The sequence below is a fragment of the Peromyscus californicus genome, unplaced genomic scaffold (genome assembly GCF_007827085.1).
Source record: "Peromyscus californicus insignis strain IS unplaced genomic scaffold, ASM782708v3 Scaffold_11__1_contigs__length_118956290, whole genome shotgun sequence".
Taxonomy (NCBI): domain Eukaryota; kingdom Metazoa; phylum Chordata; class Mammalia; order Rodentia; family Cricetidae; genus Peromyscus; species Peromyscus californicus.
The window spans coordinates 77,891,051-77,908,919 of record NW_026294402.1 but is presented as its reverse complement, the minus strand read 5'-3'; the positions used below and the strand labels follow the sequence as shown (position 1 = coordinate 77,908,919).

Below are 17,869 nucleotides of genomic sequence, written 5' to 3'. Positions count from 1 at the left end.
TAAGTTGCCACGTAGTTCGTGGCTTACCCGTATCTTAACATGTTGCTTTTCATCATGGCGGCTGGCAGCGTCTCTCTGCCTCAGCCTTCCACTTCCCAGAATTCTCTTCTCTGCTGGTCCCGTCTATACTCCTGCTTGGCTACCAGCCAGTCAGCATTTTATTTATACAGAGCGCTATCCACAGCAGGTAAGGCTGTACCCTGGAGCAGAAGGGAACCATCTCCTGAGATGCAGACCGATATCTCAAAAGAAGACAGTGATAAGGACTTTTGGGGGCTGCTGCACAGAACCAGAACTGAGACAGTGGGCAATCAGACCGTATCCTGACTGGAAACGCTTAATCATGCATGCATACGCCTAGTCTCAGTCCCTATTCTTCCTATTTTAATCTTAAAACTCATGTATGTCAGTACCATGAAGATGGACTTGGGGGGTTCACTGGACCTCTTAATTTGTTCCTATTCCTGGTGTAATCCTCAAATAAATCTCTGTTTGCCATCATTGTTCATCTCTCCAGTTGGCATATTGGGAGCATCTGGCTGAGCCTACCTCTGGGCGAGGGGGTGCTACTGAACCTAATATATTGGTGTTAAAAAAAAAAAAAACCTCCAGTTACATCATGATCATCTCACTGTATACCAGATAATCCTCCTGTTAATTTTGTGTACGTATATGTGCATGTGTTTGCATGTTTGTGCATGTTGCAGTGTCAGAGGCATCATGGATTGTTATCTTCACAAATGCCTTTGATCACCTTTGAGACAGGGTGATTATATTGGAGAGAAATTTGAACAAAGCACAGGTTTATATTCTCCCCCCTCTCTTGTGGGGGGGGCAGGGCTTGAATCTTTGCTTGCAGAGCAGAGGGATGATGCTCCCTCATAGATGTGTGCATGGACAGAACAATCTATTGCTGAGGTCCTTATGTTCACTTGGTTACCGGCCAATCAGCATTTTATTTATACAGAGCGCTATCCACAGCAGGTAAGGCTAGACTGGCTGGCCTGCAAACTCCAGGGATCTTCTCCTATCTATTTTCCTAGTGCTGGGATTATCAATGTGTGCCACCGTGCCTGCCTTTTTAATGCAGGAACGAGAAAATGAATGCAGGCCCTCGTGTCTGTCCAGCAAGCACTCTACCACCTGAGCTAGCCCCTCGGGTCACAGTGTACACCAGGCTGATCTCAAATTCATGCTCTCCCTGCCTCCTCCTCTTCATCATTTGCTTACTCATGGTCAGGGTGCTCAAAGCATTTAGCCACTAATGCCAGCAAAAAGAAAACAGAAAAATATGACTTCTGTACAATTTGAGGTACCTAACAGCAAGAGACTAGAAGGTAAGAATATGGGAGGGACCTATCAGGATAAGTTTTGCTTGCCCGTTCCTGTGGTTCTGTGTCTGAGCTGACAGGAGCTGTCTCCAATAATATCGAATTTATATCCTATCTTTAAGTGGAAAGGAGAAGATACCGTTTATCCTCCGACTGCTGCTCCTTCATTGTCTTGAGTTAAAAAACACTTTGTCGCCGGGCGGTGGTGGCGCACGCCTTTAATCCCAGCACTCGGGAGGCAGAGCCAGGCGGATCTCTGTGAGTTCGAGGCCAGCCTGGGCTACCAAGTGAGTTCCAGGAAAGGCGCAAAGCTAAACAGAGAAACCCTGTCTCGAAAAACCAAAAAAAAAAAAACCAAAACACTTTGTCGACCAGAGGTATATTTGGGATGACATATTCTGCTTTCTTTCATCCACTTCACATCTCTTCCCAGGAATTAATTGTCATTACTTTGCCACTAATACCTGTGAAAATACCAGCTTTGAAGTTAATGCTGGCTCCCTACCTGGGCAACCTCAAAGACCCCAAAGTTTTCAGAATCTCAGAGATCTGCTCTCTCCCAAGGGCTTTTGCAAGATCTAATTAAAGTAACGGTGGCAACATATTTACAACAGTTTCTACCTCCTGATAAAATCGGAATAAATCAGAAAGATCTTAAGAGGAGAGCTTGGTGGCAACACAGGAAATGAGCCAGCTCCTCTCTGCTCCAGCCTGCATTAAGCTGGTTGGTTCTCACCAGTACTGCTGTCTGGCCTTTTGCTGAATCACCAGCTCTGTTCACACACATTCAATCTGTTTTCAAAACCCTCTTGTTTGCTTCCAATTCATCTAATTGTGTGTGCATATGAAAGGACCTTGCTTGCAGTGAACACAAGGACCTCAGCAATAGATTGTTCTGTCCATGCACACGTCTATGGGGGAGCACCATCCCTCTGCTCTGCAAGCAAAGATAGCTTCCAGATTCAAGCCCTGCCACCGCTCCCCCCCGGGGGGGGGGGGGGGAGAGAATATAAGCCTGTGCTTTGTTCAAATTTCTCTCCAATACAATTAGGACTTGACATATCTGGAAGTTTTCCCCAAGGCTATCACTATAAGCAGGGGGAAACAGGGAGACATTCTTTCAGTTGGTTAGTGGGGTAGGGTGGGTGCTTGCTGATGCCATTCTAGACTATGGTGGAAGGTGACTTTTGACACGCTTATCTGCCCGAGTTTATATCTGCTTCTACTGTAAGTCATGAGAACCTTTTCTTTAGAAATTAATTGTGATTGCTTTATTTCACTTGGAAGTTGTTGGTGCACTTATGTGTGTAACATTTCAGGTCTTCAGTGAACAGCCAGTGCAGAGCTTGACTCCAGCCCCTCAGAGACCTACATTCCATGGGTCAGGAAACAGTGTCAAAACATTTCTAATGGACTTTACAGAAGAAACTGCCATAAACTTAATTTGAACACCATCATTTTAACCAGGCTACAATTCTGCTAATGATGTATCGAGGTAAAAAACTAAAATAGTCAGTTGATTATAAATAGCTGACTGTTGTAAGATGGTAAGAAACATGAGTTCCTAATCACCGGTGCAGGTCCTGGCATGATACTCGCCACAATTTAAAATCATGGGGGTATAGACCCAAGGGAACAATGTGTATAATGCTTGAGTTATGTTCAGACTGACCGGGAGGATGGCGGGGGTGGGGGGTGGGGGGGGTGGGGGGGGTGGACCGGCGGAGGATTTCTTTATTAAATTGTTGGACGGGAAAGTGCCCGTCAACTGCAATCTAAAAGGCAGCTTGCAGTTTCTGCTCGGGTCCCTCCCCTGTCTACTCTTAGCACACAAGCAGGTTGCAGCAGAAGCAGCCTTCCCACTTCTTAGGTCTCTCGTGTTTTTACAGGAAAAAAGAAAGCTTTCGTTTCGATGCTGCCCTGAGACAAATGTTCCAAATTTAAGTTTCTCCCTTTTGGCCTCATGGGTTGTCCTGACAGTAAAGGGAGATTCGGAATTTACAAAGACTAGCAAGCCACCCCCCCGGCCCCGCCCCCCGCCATTTGCTACAAGATCAGGTAAATAACATCGCTGAGATTTTTAAAGATCCTGAGGATGAAGGGCATATGTATTCTAAATTGTGAAGGAGAACCATTCCTTGAACAAAGCAGTTCTTTTAAAGTGGAGGCAAATCAAATTTATTTTGATCATTTCAGATTGACTTAGCTCTGGGCTACCTAAAGATGAATTTCTTAATATAAAAGACACTCAGCTGTTCAAAACCCAGTGGTGAATTCTGCAAGTTAGATGCCTAAGAATTCTAGAGGAGAGAAGCAGCACTCAAACCATGGATTGAGGGCGAAAATGCCACTATTTCTTCCATTAGTATTTTAATTATAGCCTAGTTTGGGGTATGTAGGATGCAGGAGGATTCACAAAGGAACACCAAACAGTAAGTTAAAAAGCACTGTGCAAATTAAAATTAGTAACAACACTAGTCAACATTAGAACTGGAAGCCTGTCCTACACATAGATGTATCTTTCATTTATTTCTTTGTTTACTTATTCAACAAGCGTGTTGGGTGGGGATTCTGCATTGCATTTAGGATTCAACTCCATACAAGGCAACGGAGAAGCCGTGTTTCAGGTCCTGTCCCTGTGCTTGATCCCTTCTCTGTCCTTTACTTATTGTGTGACATTGAGTAAATCATGTGTCCTTTCGTAATTTCGTTTCCCTTTTAGTGTAACAGAGATTGAACGGTAATTCACAGAGATGCTTTGGAATGATGGCTTTGAATACCTCCCACATGTGAGAAATACCCAAGGAGGTTTCAAAACTATCAGGATAAAAACAAGGCAGTGCTTCGTTCAGAAATACACTTCTACCATCATGCACAATATCGTCCTGAGGACACTCGAGTCTGGTTTCTTTCAACTTCTGCAAGAAGAGCCTGATGTAGGACTGTAGGTGGCTTTTCACCAGCTAAAACTTTTCCTATAAATATCTGCAGAGAACACAAGACTCAAAATCTTTAGATTTGGGCAACATTTTATGAGAAGAAACAAAGAGCCCTGTTTTGTTTTTGTACAGTCATGAAAACATAGTGTTAGCAAAGTGGCCATTGGAACTGTATTGTTCAATATCCCAGCTGGGGATACACTTTCCAAGAACTCAGAGACAGTCATCTACATAAAAGACTTACATCACCCAATTCAGAATGCTGGCATGCAAATACCCCTAATGATAATTCAAAACTCTCATTTTGGCAACAAGAAACTCAGCTTCTCTATGGCACAGAAGCGTGTACCCCAAATGCTAGTACTGCAGGAGGGTACCAACTGGGAATGTAAACTCATGTGTGGTGGCATACAGGCTGAGAAGCAGAAATGTCCTGGCAGACCACGTCAAGGCTGTTCAAGCTCCATGGGAAATGGCTCCATCATGGACTCCAGATGAACCTTCATGTTCAGGCCTAGATGCTCCAAAGCTCTTAGATCTGGAACCTCCAGGCACCAACCAACCAACCAAGTTGTAGAGAGCTCTGATCATCTGCTGTTCACAGGCAGATGCTGAGGCACTGAACTAGATTCCTGAGCTGTAACAACAAAATGCCACACACCCAATAACTCAAAACAGCATCGACTAGTTACACCTCCGGGATTAGGAAGTCAGACAATGTTCTTGCAGAGTTAAAAATCAAGGTCTAGGCTGGGTTGCATTCCATATTCCAGAAGAGAACCCATTTCCTTGCCTTTTCCACCTCCTAGAAGTCTATCATCATCCTCATATTTTAGCATGTGTCCTTTTTATACCTTCTCAGGTAACTTTGATCTCATGACCTCCGTGTCTAGGATCGGTTCTTTCTCTGATGCCCTTGCCTTCCTCTGTCTCTCACAGGACCCTCAGTAATCACACTGGGATTTCCTGGATGCTCCAGGGTAACTTGACATCTCAACAATCTTTCATCTCTTCATGTTTGCGAAATCCTTCTGCCACAGAAATTAAAGTATTCACGGGCTCTAGAGACAAGGACTGTCCACCAGGCTCAACACAGGACTGAAGAGTGAAGCACCAAGGCCACTGGGTTGAGGCTGAAGGAGAGTGGAACAGGCTTGCTTTCAGTCTCGGAGCTGTTTTGGGTGTGGTTTGCATGGAATGTCAGACAGACGAACTGGGAACCTGGAAATAAGCAAAATCAATAGGCCCAGTGGTTTATGTACAAAAAAATTTCTTAGACAATATTTCATAGTTCTTTTAAAAGTCAGTGATAAGTGGGTTAAATTCCTTTTTGTTTTCACTTTTTTCCCCCAAGAAACAAAGTCCATTATGAGGGTTATAGCCACCAGAGGTCTTTTTTAACCTTCCTGGTCACTCCTGCACAGAGAAAAAAAAAATCAAGAAAATGCAGATCAGGTGTGACAGGATACCAAGAATATTACAAAGAGCTATAAAGGTCTCAAAATCCAAACTTCTCTCTCTCTCTCTCTGGAAATCTTTACCCCTTTTAATTAATCTATCATTGTCCCCCAATCATCTTTCCACTTTACAAAGTTCAGTAGAGTCATCTCATGTCAGGCATACTTTCCCAGCCTCCAGATAACCACCGGGAGAGCAGCGTGGTTTCCCCAGAGATCTGAGCTGCAGTTTAGGGACCTTGGAATGCACAGAACCAATCAGACTCCTCTCTGTTCAGAAACTTCTTTCCAAGATCTTCCACCCCTGTTGCACCTTCTCACAAGGTCAGAATTATACTAGAAATGCATGCTTGGAGCAGACTGTTCCAGGCAAACCCAGTCAGTGGATCTAACGCTAACCCCAGAAGCCTCAGGGACTTGAATGTCTCTAAGGCCCTGTCTTCCAGTCCAAAGCTGGAAGGTAGACCATCAGGGCAGGCAAGCTCGCAGCCTGTCTGGGTCCTTTCCCTTTGAATTAGGCTGTAAACACCACCATGGCAGTCTCCAACTTAGTAAGGATAAACAGGTAGACACAGTTGGCACACTCCCCACAGTGGCTGGCAAATCCCAGAGGCTCCAAACACCCAGTAATTGTATATTATGACTGCACTGGTCCCAGGAGCCGGAAGAACCTGAGAAGGAAAAGAATACAGAACGTGGAACTAATGACTTCCTGTTGTATTTGGCATTTTCGTAGAAAGAAACGCGGAATCACATCAAACCTTAATACAGAGACTTTTTCACCTTCCTCTTAATCAAAATACCAAGTTTTCTTCTCCATTGAATCCTTCTTGTGCCACACGGCTCCTACCGGGAGATGGTGGGTACTCAGCATGGTGAGGACAACGTCGGTTTGGGGGGAAAAAAGCCTGCGAGTTTTAAACCAGCTAGACCAGCAAAACAAGCAATTACCTGAAAAAACTCTGACCTCCCTAATCTTTTGTGTCTGACGCTGCTCAAATAACTCAGGTGAAAATGGGACGTCTTCTAAATTATCGCAAAATTGCTTCAGTTTCCTTTTTCTTGCTGGTGGGGATTTGGTTGCTTTGTGCTTTTTTTTTTTTTTTCCCTGGCTAAAAGGCATTTCAGGCAAGAGAAGCAGGGAGGACCACTGTCCCGTTCAATGGGGGAAGCGTGGGCATTAGTGCGATTGCGTGTGTTCCTCTCTCTGGGATCACTCCTCTCCGCCGACGCTGACACTGTGTCAGCCAGCTGCAGCCCAGACTGTTGAGGAAGAAGAGGGGCTGGCGTGACAAGAACACAAGCTGTGGCTGGAGACACCCGCTCTCCTGTCCCATCTCTTCTGCCGGTTTTGTGTAGAAAAGAACTTCGGTGTCGTTCCCGGCCCAACAGAGGCCAAGTCAATAGGATTATCGCGATCGATCGTCCGATCAAACAGCCTGGACACCGGTCATGCCTGGGAAATAAATACAAGCAGTTCTGTGTCATTTCCCCTTTTCGCCACCTGGCAAGGATGGCCATCCCGCCTTACTTTCCTGCAGCGTTGGTAGAATTGTTAACAGCGCTTCAGTTGTGTCTGCTAGGGCGATAAATTGCAAGCTTGCTCGGCCTCCAGGTGGAGTGGGTTTTTGATCCTGTTGTAATTCTCCTCTTGGCACCACCCTCCGCCTTTGTTTGGGGACTGTCCTGGCAAGCAAGGGAACAGGCCAGCTGAAGCGCAGGAAGGAATTTATGGGAAAGGAGGAGAGGAAGTTCTCAGAAAGGCAGGCCGGCCTCCCGAAGCCCAGACTTCTGAAACGGAAGTTACTCTTTTTGTCTCCGCGGGGCCCTGTGTTCCCCTGGTTGCTTCTCTCTGCCCATATGCTTTCCGGTTTTCAAAGACCGGCTTTCGCATACAGGTGGTCACCATCACCTCCAGCCCTCGAGCATCTTCTGTCTCCTAAATAAAAGAATTTTGAGGTTTCTCGTGGACACAAATGCTTTTGAAATCCATGCCGTGGGTCTAACATCTGCCTGTGACTAAAAGTCAGCTGTGACTGGGAAGGACAGAGGGGGCAGTGGCTTGTCCTCATTTTGCAGGCCTCTCAGGGCAGTCTCTCTAAAATGGGGGTGTCGGTGAAGAGTGAATGGGTGACAGAGAAGATGGCCCTGAAGTAATGCCACAATTTACACAGGCTCTTCCTACGGCTCACAGAGACACTCCACCGCGGCTCAACTGGAGTGATTGTCACCCTCCCAGAATCTAATCAACCCTGTGTTGGGGGACATGGAATCTATCCTTTGTCCTCAGGTGCTCACATTTGGCAAGGATATGAATGTTTTATCAATCATCTCAGGGACCGAATACCTGAAACTTACTCTTGCTAAACTTTTCCACCCAGTGACACTTGTACAGAGTGAAATTCATGCTCAGTGCTCTGGGCTAAAGCAATATAAAAATTCTCAGATTTAGCTTTTAAAATCGGTTCACATTTGCATTTTATAAAATCTAAGTGTCTGGTTTTATATAACTTCCCTCTGATTTTGGAGTGAAAACACTGTTCTCAAACAACACTTTGCTCAGCCCTATAATTTTACATTGGAGATGTTAAGAAAGGCCTCCTGTGAGGTTCCTGCAAGGTGACACATGTCAACTTCCTGGTACACACACACACACACACACACACACTTTTCTTCTGTTTGTTTTGTATGTAAATAGAGTTCTTTCTCCCTTCCGTCTTAATAACTTTCTCTTCAACCTTTCTTCGATCCTGTTAGTACGCTCTTGTCTCTCTAACTGTGTCTTAGTATTCTGGAGCCTCAGCAAACATAAACATAAACAAAGGCAGAGACCAGCAGGGCTACTGAGCATCACGCTGGATTCCTACGATTCTGGAAGGTGCTATTTATTCTCTTTCCAATGTAAACGAAATGTTCCTTACATTGGATTGTTCCTGACATCTGCCTTCCTCCCCTTTGGATTTCACGTACCATCTGGAAGCCAGAAAGGAAAGGGTTACCTGCCTAGGAGAGCTGCTTGTATAGTGTCTGCAGTTCAGGCTTGAAAGTATCTGACCACCCCACCCCATCCCACATCCTGCGGACTCAGGGGTCTCCTTAGGGAATCTCTCAGTTTACCCTTCCTGCCTGGCACTGGTTCTCACCCCTCTTCCCCATCACACTCAGATCTGGATCCTTGAAGCCCAGCTCCCGTGACCAGGCTCCTTTCTACTTACATGGAAGTTATGAAGGAAAAGCAGAAGCAGTTTTTTACCTCCTGTGAAAACTCCTGAATGAATTCGCCTCACGTTGATCCACAACTTGGTAATTTTTTTTTTTTCCAGTAGTGGAGGTTGAAGCCAGGACCTTGTGTTTTAAACACTCTATAACTGAGATTCAACCCCGAGGCCTTAGTCTCAGAACTTGGGATCCTAAGGGGTGTGCACATGGTAAGAAAGAAGCCCTCTCCGTATTCAGGGAGGTTTGCCAAGTGTTGTTCACCAACAAAGGACAAAGCACTTCTTTCTTTTCTTTTTTTTTTTCTTTTCTGTCTGCTTTGTTTTGTTCTTTTTGTTGTTGTTGTTTCGTGTTTACATTGTAATAGTCTTCATTGTTTGATGATCATTGCCAACTGTTATCTTTTATATGAATATAGATATAGTTACATAGATATAATTCTTTATTTATTTTTTGGGAATTTCATATCATGCACCCTAGTCCCGCTCACCTCCTGGTCCCTTCATATTTGCCCCTGCCACTGCAGTGCCCCTCCCCCAAAAGGAAACCAGCCCAAAATTAATTAAAAGCAAAACAAAACACACAAACAAAAACCCACCTCGCTCCTCCATCTTTCCCATCTCTCTTAACACCTCTTCATTCATCCTAGCGGCATCGGGAGTGGCAATGTGTCACCCATTACACCCTTTCTCCAATCAGCTCCACCTACAAATGTTCATCGCAATGAGTCATTGGTCTGGTTCAAGGCCCAACGCACACCATCATCATGGAACTCTCATTGAAACTCCTCTCGGATGTCCTACTGTTGCCCCGGGTCATGGAGATCCTGTGGCTGCTGGTCTGCAGGACCAGTCCCTTCACACACTCCAGCAGGTCAGAGATTGGGTAGATGCTAGGGTGGGCCAACCCAAGGCTCAGGATGTGGGTCTTGGTGGTAGCTAAGCTGGTCAGTCCGGGCCACTGGAACCTCCCTCCTCAGACAAGGTGTGGAGTCAGCTCTCCTAGGTCCGTGCCATAGGGGCCAGCTCTCCCATGCCCCATGTTGAGGAGTGGAACCATCTCTCCCTAGTTCAAGGGCCACCTCTCCCATGAGCAGCAAGGCCAGTTCTCCTGCTACAGTATCCATCAAGAAGCAGGACCAGCCCTCCAATTTCATCACACATGGTTCCTATGACCCCCTGTGGTAACTTGGGCCATGGACATCAGCACAGACCCCAGCGGCAGCAGAACCACAAACACAAACATGGCTCTTGGCAGCAACTCGGGCTAGGACATCACCATGGCCCAGTGGCAGCACAGGCCATCCAGATCAGTATAGCCTGGGCAGCAGCATGACACTCAGACACCAACATGGTCTTGGGTAGCTGAGCAGACCCTAAGCATCTGTACAACCTTTAACAGGGGCCATGGAAATCAACTCAGACCCTGGCTGCTTCAGAGCCATGGACCCAGACATGGCCCTAGGCAGCAGCCCTGGCCCACACTATACTATGCCCCTGGGTGATAGCATAGGCCTCTCAGGTAGGCATGGCCCTGGCAGCAGCAAGGCCATTGGACACCAGAATGGTCACTGGTTACAGCCTAGACCCTTAGCATCCATGTAGCCTTTGGTGGCAATATGGGTCATGAATGTCAACACAGAACCTGGCTGTAGTAGGACCATGGACCCAGAAATGGTTCTTGCAGCAGCCCCAGCCTGGATATTTCCATGACCCCAGGTGGCAAGCAGGCCACTCATATCAGCCTGTTCCTTACCAACTTCAGGTCTTCTGTTCTGCCCCTCTCTCTCCCATTTCTCCACCATATATTTGCTCATCATAATGGCACCTACCTACCTGGAGCCACAAGGTGCTGGGCAGACCTGTAAATGCCTTTAGCCAGCCTGGACTGTGAGGACCCAGCTGGTCTATGAGTGTCTTTCACCTGTCTGAGCCATATGGCAGCAGGCCGGCCTGTGAATGCCTCCTTTTCTGCCTTGATTTTTGGCTTTTTTTTTTCTTGTTTATTTGTGTTTTGAAAGAGAGAGAAAGAACATAAATTTGGGTGGGTGGGCAGTTGGGGGAGGGAAAGAATATGTTCAAAATACATTACATAAAAATATATTGCTTAAAAATTTTTAGAATGAATAGTGTACATACATAAAAGCCCAAAGAGAAAGGCTCACCCAATGCTTTCTCACCTTCTGAGCTATTTCAAGAACAGATTAGAGCAAAAACACACAACTCTAGTAATTCCTTAAAAGGCTGTAGATTCGAGGCTTTGCTGTTATGTCTACAGGGCCAGCATTTCAGCTGGTGGCCAGTCACTCCCCTCTTTGCCATCACACAAGGTGGCATCCTAAGGCAGAGACAGCAGGAAGAATCACTACTTGTGACATGCCTAACATCCTGAGGAGTGAGTGTCTGTGCTCATGGGGAGCTTCACTAGGCATTTACGAGACATATTTTGTTACTACAGTCTTATTTAATAAACCACGACAGGCATTTATTCTCATATTTGTAGGTTTCGGGATCAAATGAGGCTCAGATGATATAAACTGGGATTCAGGTTGGGCAGCAGGTGCAGGGCCCCCCATGTGCTGACTCTGAGTTCGCATTCACAGGCTCATGGCTCCCGGGAAGAAATCGGAGGCTTCTGACCTGAGGCAAACTGAACAAACACATGTCAAGATCACGTAAGCTGTGCTCACCAACGCTTCACCGGTCAGGTCAAGTAGAATGGCCAAACTTAAATTTACTGGCAACTAAGGATTGTACTGAATCTCCAAAAATGCAAGGAGTTGGCTGGACTGGGGAAAAGACTCTATGATGTCACACCCAATTCCACCATGAGCAATTCCCATCAGCAGCAATTGGTTGAAGGCTAGCAGCTTGGAATTGTGGGAAAGCTAATGGTGATGTAGTGTAACTCCCAGCCCTCAGAACCCAGGTGTGAAATCCACATATTTCTGAAAGATGGGGATAGAATCTGCAGGTTAGGGCTATCTCAAGAACCTTTAATGTCTTAGAGAAAATAATTTTATACATTTTCTGTGTCAGAACATGTTTATGGAGTTCATAAACCAATCCCTTTCTTTCATGTTTTCATTCATGGATCTTGAGTCTAGATTTGGAGCCGTCTGGTTAAAATCTTTTTGTTTGTTTTGTTTTATTGTCAGCTTGACACAAGCCAGGGTCATCTGAGAAGAGGAAACTTCAGTTGAGAAAATGTACCAGTGGACTGGTCTGAGAGCAAGTCCTCAGGGAATATTCTTGATTGATGATTGGTGTGGGAGGCTCCAGCACATTGTGGGCTGTACCACCCCTGGGCAGGTTATATAAGGTCCTGGGTTATTATATAAGGAAGTGAGCAATCCAGTAAGCAGCATTCCTTCGTGGCTTCTGCTTCAGTTCCTGCCTCCAGGTCCCTTGTATGTTGAACCGTAAATTCTAAGCTGAAATAAACCCTTTCCTCCACAAGTTGGCTTTGGGTCATGGTCTTTATCATAGCAATAGAAACCTAACTAAGAGTCACACATAAAGATAAGTCATTTGTCCATGGGGGAAATTTTAACAATGCTCTATTGAACAAGGTGGTGGTCTCCACACTAGACCTGCTTAAGAACAGCTCTAGAGCATAAATTAGACCTTCATTCCACTGCTTCCTATGTATGTTGACAATGCGTCTATTTTCCTCATCTCCAACATGGGGCTAATAATATCTGCAATGTGGGTAGTTTGGGGTTGAACAATCTGTGACACACTGCAGTGTTTACTTTATAAAGATGAGTTATTATACTATAGGCAACATGTAATCTGTTATCACATGTACTGGCTAGTTTTATGTCAACTCGACACAAGCTAGAGTCGTCAAAGAGAAGGGAGCCTCAGTTGAGAAAAATGCCTCCATAAGATACAGATGTAGGCAAGCCTATAGGGCAATTTCTTAATTAATGATTTATTGGGGAAGACTCAGCCTGTTGTGTGTGGGTGATGCCATCCTTGGGATGGTGGCCTTGGGTTCTATAAGAAAGTAGGCTGAATAGGCCGTGAGGAGAAAGCCAGTAAGCAGCACTTCTCCATGGCATCTGCATCATCTCCTGCCGCCAGGTCTCTGCTCTGCTTGAGTACCTGACTTAGCTCCCGCCCATGTTAACTGTGTTGTGAAAGCATAAGCTGAATGAACCCTTTCCTCCCCAAGTTTCTTTGGCATGATGTTTCATCACAGCAGTAGTAATCCTAACTAAGACACTACATCTTCAGTCTAAGTAGTCTGTGTTCTTTCTACAGTGTTTTCAATTTGATCTCCGAGCCTCAAATGATGTAGAGGACTTTTCCCAAGTAGAGTGGGAAGGGAAGATTGAAGGAATTCACATGAACCCAGGGGAGAGAGAGCAAAAGAAGGCAATGAGGGAGGGATTCTGTGTTCGGGAGACAGTGCTCCACTCTGCTAATGCTGTTCAATGGTGTCTGGCAGCTCTGATCTCATCAGACACAGGGAGGCAATCTATGTCTCTCTCACTTTCTAACACAGCCCATCATGGTGCCAGACTAAATAGCTTGTTAACTTGGGCAATTGTGCACCCTTCCCACGATTCCCTGGCGCTTTCCAAGTGGTCTATCAGCAAGTTGTCTCTCTGATACCACATTTTTAAAACAATGAACCACGTGGTTCTGTACATATTTGGATTACATTTTGTTTTTCCCTCTGTCAATGATTTATTCTTTAAGAGCTTTCAGGTCTGTTTTACTTTCCCAGAGTTCGGGTTTTTGTGTTTGTTTTAACCTCTGTAACGTTGATTAGTGTATCTTTATGATCTTAGCCAAATCACCGACAGGTATGTTGGGCAGGGCAAAGAAAGGTGCAGAATTCTCCTGAAGTCTGTCCTCCATGTTCTTTCGTTTGTTCATTGAAAACATGTTAAGTAAATCTTAAACGTCAGACCTCTTGCATGACACCAGAGACCGAGTAGTGAGAAAACCCTCTGACCCCGGGACCCCATCTTTGTAGAACTTCTGCTCTGAGGATGAGGAAAGGAATTTAATTGCATTCCTTTTGCTGGTCTCAAAAAGTAACTCCAGGTTTATTGGAAGAAAGGGTTTGTTTGGGCTTACAGTGCAAAGGCACAGCCAGCTGTGGTGGGAAAGGCATGACAGCCCTGGGCTGTCTGCTGGACTGTGAGATTGAACATTCACATTTTGGTGAATCAGGAAACACAACTGGGCTAGAAGTTTCCACTCCCACTAACTCCAACCCCAGGAACCTGCTTCCTCCACAAGTCTCAAGCTCTAAAAGGTTCCATAGCCTCTAAAAACAGTGTTACCAGGTGGGAAACAAGTTTTCAAACACAGGACCTGATGGTGAACATTATATATCCAAACCATAAAAGAATGAAAAAATGAAGACCACTAAGAGAACCCGAGAGGATTTCACAGAGTCCTTGAACTGCGAGACAGAGAGGTGTAACATGAATTGCTAAACGGTCTTATTAATGAAAAACCCAGAGCCAGATATTGGGGTAGAAGCTGAAAGATCAGAGAGGCAGAGCAGCAAGCCACTAGTTCTTACCCCTATGAAATCCTCTGCCGAAAGAGAGAGAGCCCCTCTCTCCACCCCGCCTTATCTCTTCCTCTCTCTGCCCAGCTCTATCGCTTCCTGTCTGTCTGTACAGACCTCCAGACCTCTATGGTTAACTAGTGACTAGCTCCTCCTTCTGATTTTCAGACAAGCTTTATTTGTCAGAGCACAAATAAAATATCACCACAGAGAGGTAAAGAGAAGGAGGTCACCACAGGCAGAGAAAGTCTAGCTATGGGACATTACAGGTCAAGGTACAAATGACGTCCAGGTAGCACGAGATGTCCGTAAGTTTGGAAGTCGGGTCTTTATTGAAAGAGCAGTGGGAAGCATTGCAAGACTCTGAAAGTGGAAGTGGCCCTGCGAATTTTTCATGTTTTTTATTTGTTGATTTTATGGGCTTTTTTAGTTAATTTTTTTCAAACTGTATTTTGATCATATTTTCCCTCAGCTGCAGCTCCTCTCAGCAACTCCTGACCCCCCGACCCACCCAATTTCATGTTCTCTCTCTCTTTTGAAGAGAGAGAGAAAAAGAACAAAAATCAAAACAGAGAAGCTAAAATAAAAAATACATCAATAAGACAATAGCAAAACAAAACAAAAAACATGAAGTTCATTTTGTTTTGGCTAACAAATCCCGAGTACGGGGCTGTCTTGGAGCACGGTTGGTCTTCTCAGCAACACTCCATTGGAGAAAACATATTTTTTTCCCTTACAACATGCAACAATTACAAATCTCTTAGGTGGTCTTTGTGCTCACTTCCCCTTGTCAGTGTTGAGATTTTTGTCCAGTTTGGACCTGTGCAGGCCTTGTGAGTGCTCTCACAGTCTCTGGGAGCTCAGATGTGCATCAGTCCTGCTGTGTTCGGAAGAACTTGGTTCCTGGGAGCCATGTCTGGCTCTCACAATATTTCCTCCACCTCTTCCAAATAGATCCCTGCACCATGAAGGGAGAGGTGTGGTGAAGACATTGCACTCATGGCTGAGTATGCCAAGGTCTCTCACTCTCTGCACATTAGCCATTTGTGGGTCTCTATATTAATTACCATCTACTGCAAGAAGCCTCTTTGATGAGGTAAGAGAGAGAAATTGATCTATGGATATAGCAATATGTCATTAGGAGTCATTTTATGGCTACATTCTGAGGTGGTATAGTGTTCCCTGAAATATTGTGCACCCTAATAAACTTATCTGGGGTCAGAGACAGAACAGCCACAATAGTAAACATAGAGAATAGGCAGTGGTAGCACACGCCTTTAATCCTAGCATTCCAGAGGCAGAAATCCATGTGTTCAAGGATACAGCCAAGCATGGTTATTCACGCCTTTAATCCCAGAAAGTGAGCCTTTAATCCCAGGGAGTGAGACAGAAAGCAGAAAGATATATAAGGCGTGAGGACCAGAAACTAGAGGCATTTGGCTGGTTAAGCTTTCAGGCTTTGGAGTAGCAGTTCAGCTGAGATTCATTCTGGATGAGGACTCAGAGGCATCCAGTCTGAGGAAACAGGATCAACTGAGGAACTGGTGAGGTGAGGTAGCTGTGGCTTGTTCTGGTTCTCTGTTCTTCCGGCTTCACCCCAATACCTGGCTACAGGTTTGATTTTATTAATAAGACCTTCTAAGATTCCTGCTACAATATTCCTTTTGTAGAATAATAGCAGAGGATTACCCTTAGGTCCACGACCTATCCAGTCTCAGTTTCTTGGCCATGTAAGCAGGGTCAGGTGTGGGTTCAATTTCATGGAATAGACTTTAACTCCAATCAGAAAGTGGTTGGATGCTTCCATAATATTTGTGCCACGGTTGCACCAGCATATATGACAGGCATATTGATGTTGTAGGTCACAGGGTTTGCAGACGGATAAAATTAAGGATTACTTTTCTGTTCCAGGAGCATGCAGAGTGCCTACTCAGGGTGGAGCTCCCAGTTTGGCACCAGCCCGTTTTATCTCTGTCAGATGATGTAGGTAAGTGGTGTCTTCAGAAATGAGTCTTACCATCAGGATGTGGTGAGTAACCAGTAGCCTTGTGGATAGCCTGTGATGTTTGGAGGTGTTTATGGGATCCCTTTGGCCAATGATTCAACAAGATGTACCCTGTCCCTGTATTCCTGGTACTGGAGGTTTTCCTTGGTGGCATAAGATGTCTAGTTGTGGCATTGTCTTTTCCATTATATTCTGAGTCTGTTTAAATTCCATTCGTGTATATAAGCCTCTAGAACAGTAGACCTCCACGTGGCTTTTCAAAAGGCCTTTAATGTTAGTTGTGTCTTCCCCTATCCCCTCCTTCACCCTGTCCTCCTATTCCCCTCTCTATTCCATTCTCCTATCCTTGCTTCCCTTTATCTCTTTAAAGCACTGTATATTATTTCTCCTTCCTTGGCAGATTCTCCACTACCACCTGGTTCCTTACTAGCTACCTAATCCCTGTTGTTATTCTGATTGAAACACACATATCTTAAGCTCAAAAACTAGCATCTGCATAGAAGGGAAAACATGATGTTTGTCTTCGGGGTCTGGGTTACCTCATTCAGGGTGATTGTTTCAGGTTCCACCTACTTACTTGAAAATTTCATATCATTTTTTCTCCTAACAGTTGAATAATATTTGATTATTTAAATGTACCACCCTTCCATTAGCCATTAGTCAATCGCTGGGCATCTAGGCTATTCCCAAGTTCTGGCTATTGTGAATAGAGCAGAGGTGAATATAGATAGGCAAGCATCTCTGTAGTAGGATGTAGAGTCCCTTGGGTATAGGTCCAAGAGTGTTATAGCTGGATCAGTTCTCAGCTTCTTGAGGAATATCTACGTTGGTTTCTGCAGTGGTTGTACCAGTTTGCATTCCCACCAGCAACAACTAAGTGTTACATCCTTGCCAGCATGTGCTGTCATTTATTTTAGAAATCTTGGCCAATCTGACTATTATAATATAAAACCTAAGAGCAGTTTTAATTTGCATTTCCCTGGTGACTAAAGATGTTGAACATTTTAAAAAGTGTTTCTCTGGCATTTGTGTCTCATCTTTTGAGAGCTGTCTGGTTAGTTCTATACCCCATTTTTAATTTGGTTAAATTGGCTTTCTTTCTTGATGTTCAGGTTTTTATTTTTATTTTTTAGTTTTTTATATATTCTAGATATATAGATATAGCCCTCTATTAGATGTGTAATTGTTAAAGATCATTCTTCCCCATTCTATAGGGCAATGCTTTGCCTGGATGATGGGTGTCCTTTGCTGTACAGAAGCTTTTCAGTTTCATGAGGTCCCATTTATCTTTTCTGTTCAGAAAGTCCTTTCCTGTGCCAATGAAACCAAGCCTATCCACACGTTCTCTTATATCAGATTTTGGGTATATGGTCTTGGTCTTATGTT

At 44.7% G+C, this 17,869-nt stretch overlaps 1 long non-coding RNA gene across 6 annotated transcripts in view; it reads right to left on the bottom strand.

The window, feature by feature from the left end:
* LOC128096163 (uncharacterized) overlaps nucleotides 1–9,158 on the bottom strand; it is a 73,202-nt gene extending 64,044 nt beyond the window's left edge. For 5 of the 6 annotated variants that reach the window (XR_008213547.1, XR_008213550.1, XR_008213548.1 and 2 more), the window contains exon 1: nucleotides 8,981–9,158. This is a non-coding gene — a long non-coding RNA (uncharacterized LOC128096163). Of the gene's footprint in view, nucleotides 1–3,070; nucleotides 5,492–6,678; nucleotides 7,667–8,980 lie in introns of those variants that run through there. The other variant, XR_008213552.1, reaches the window with a different exon arrangement.
* Nucleotides 9,159–17,869: the final 8,711 nt, after the last annotated feature.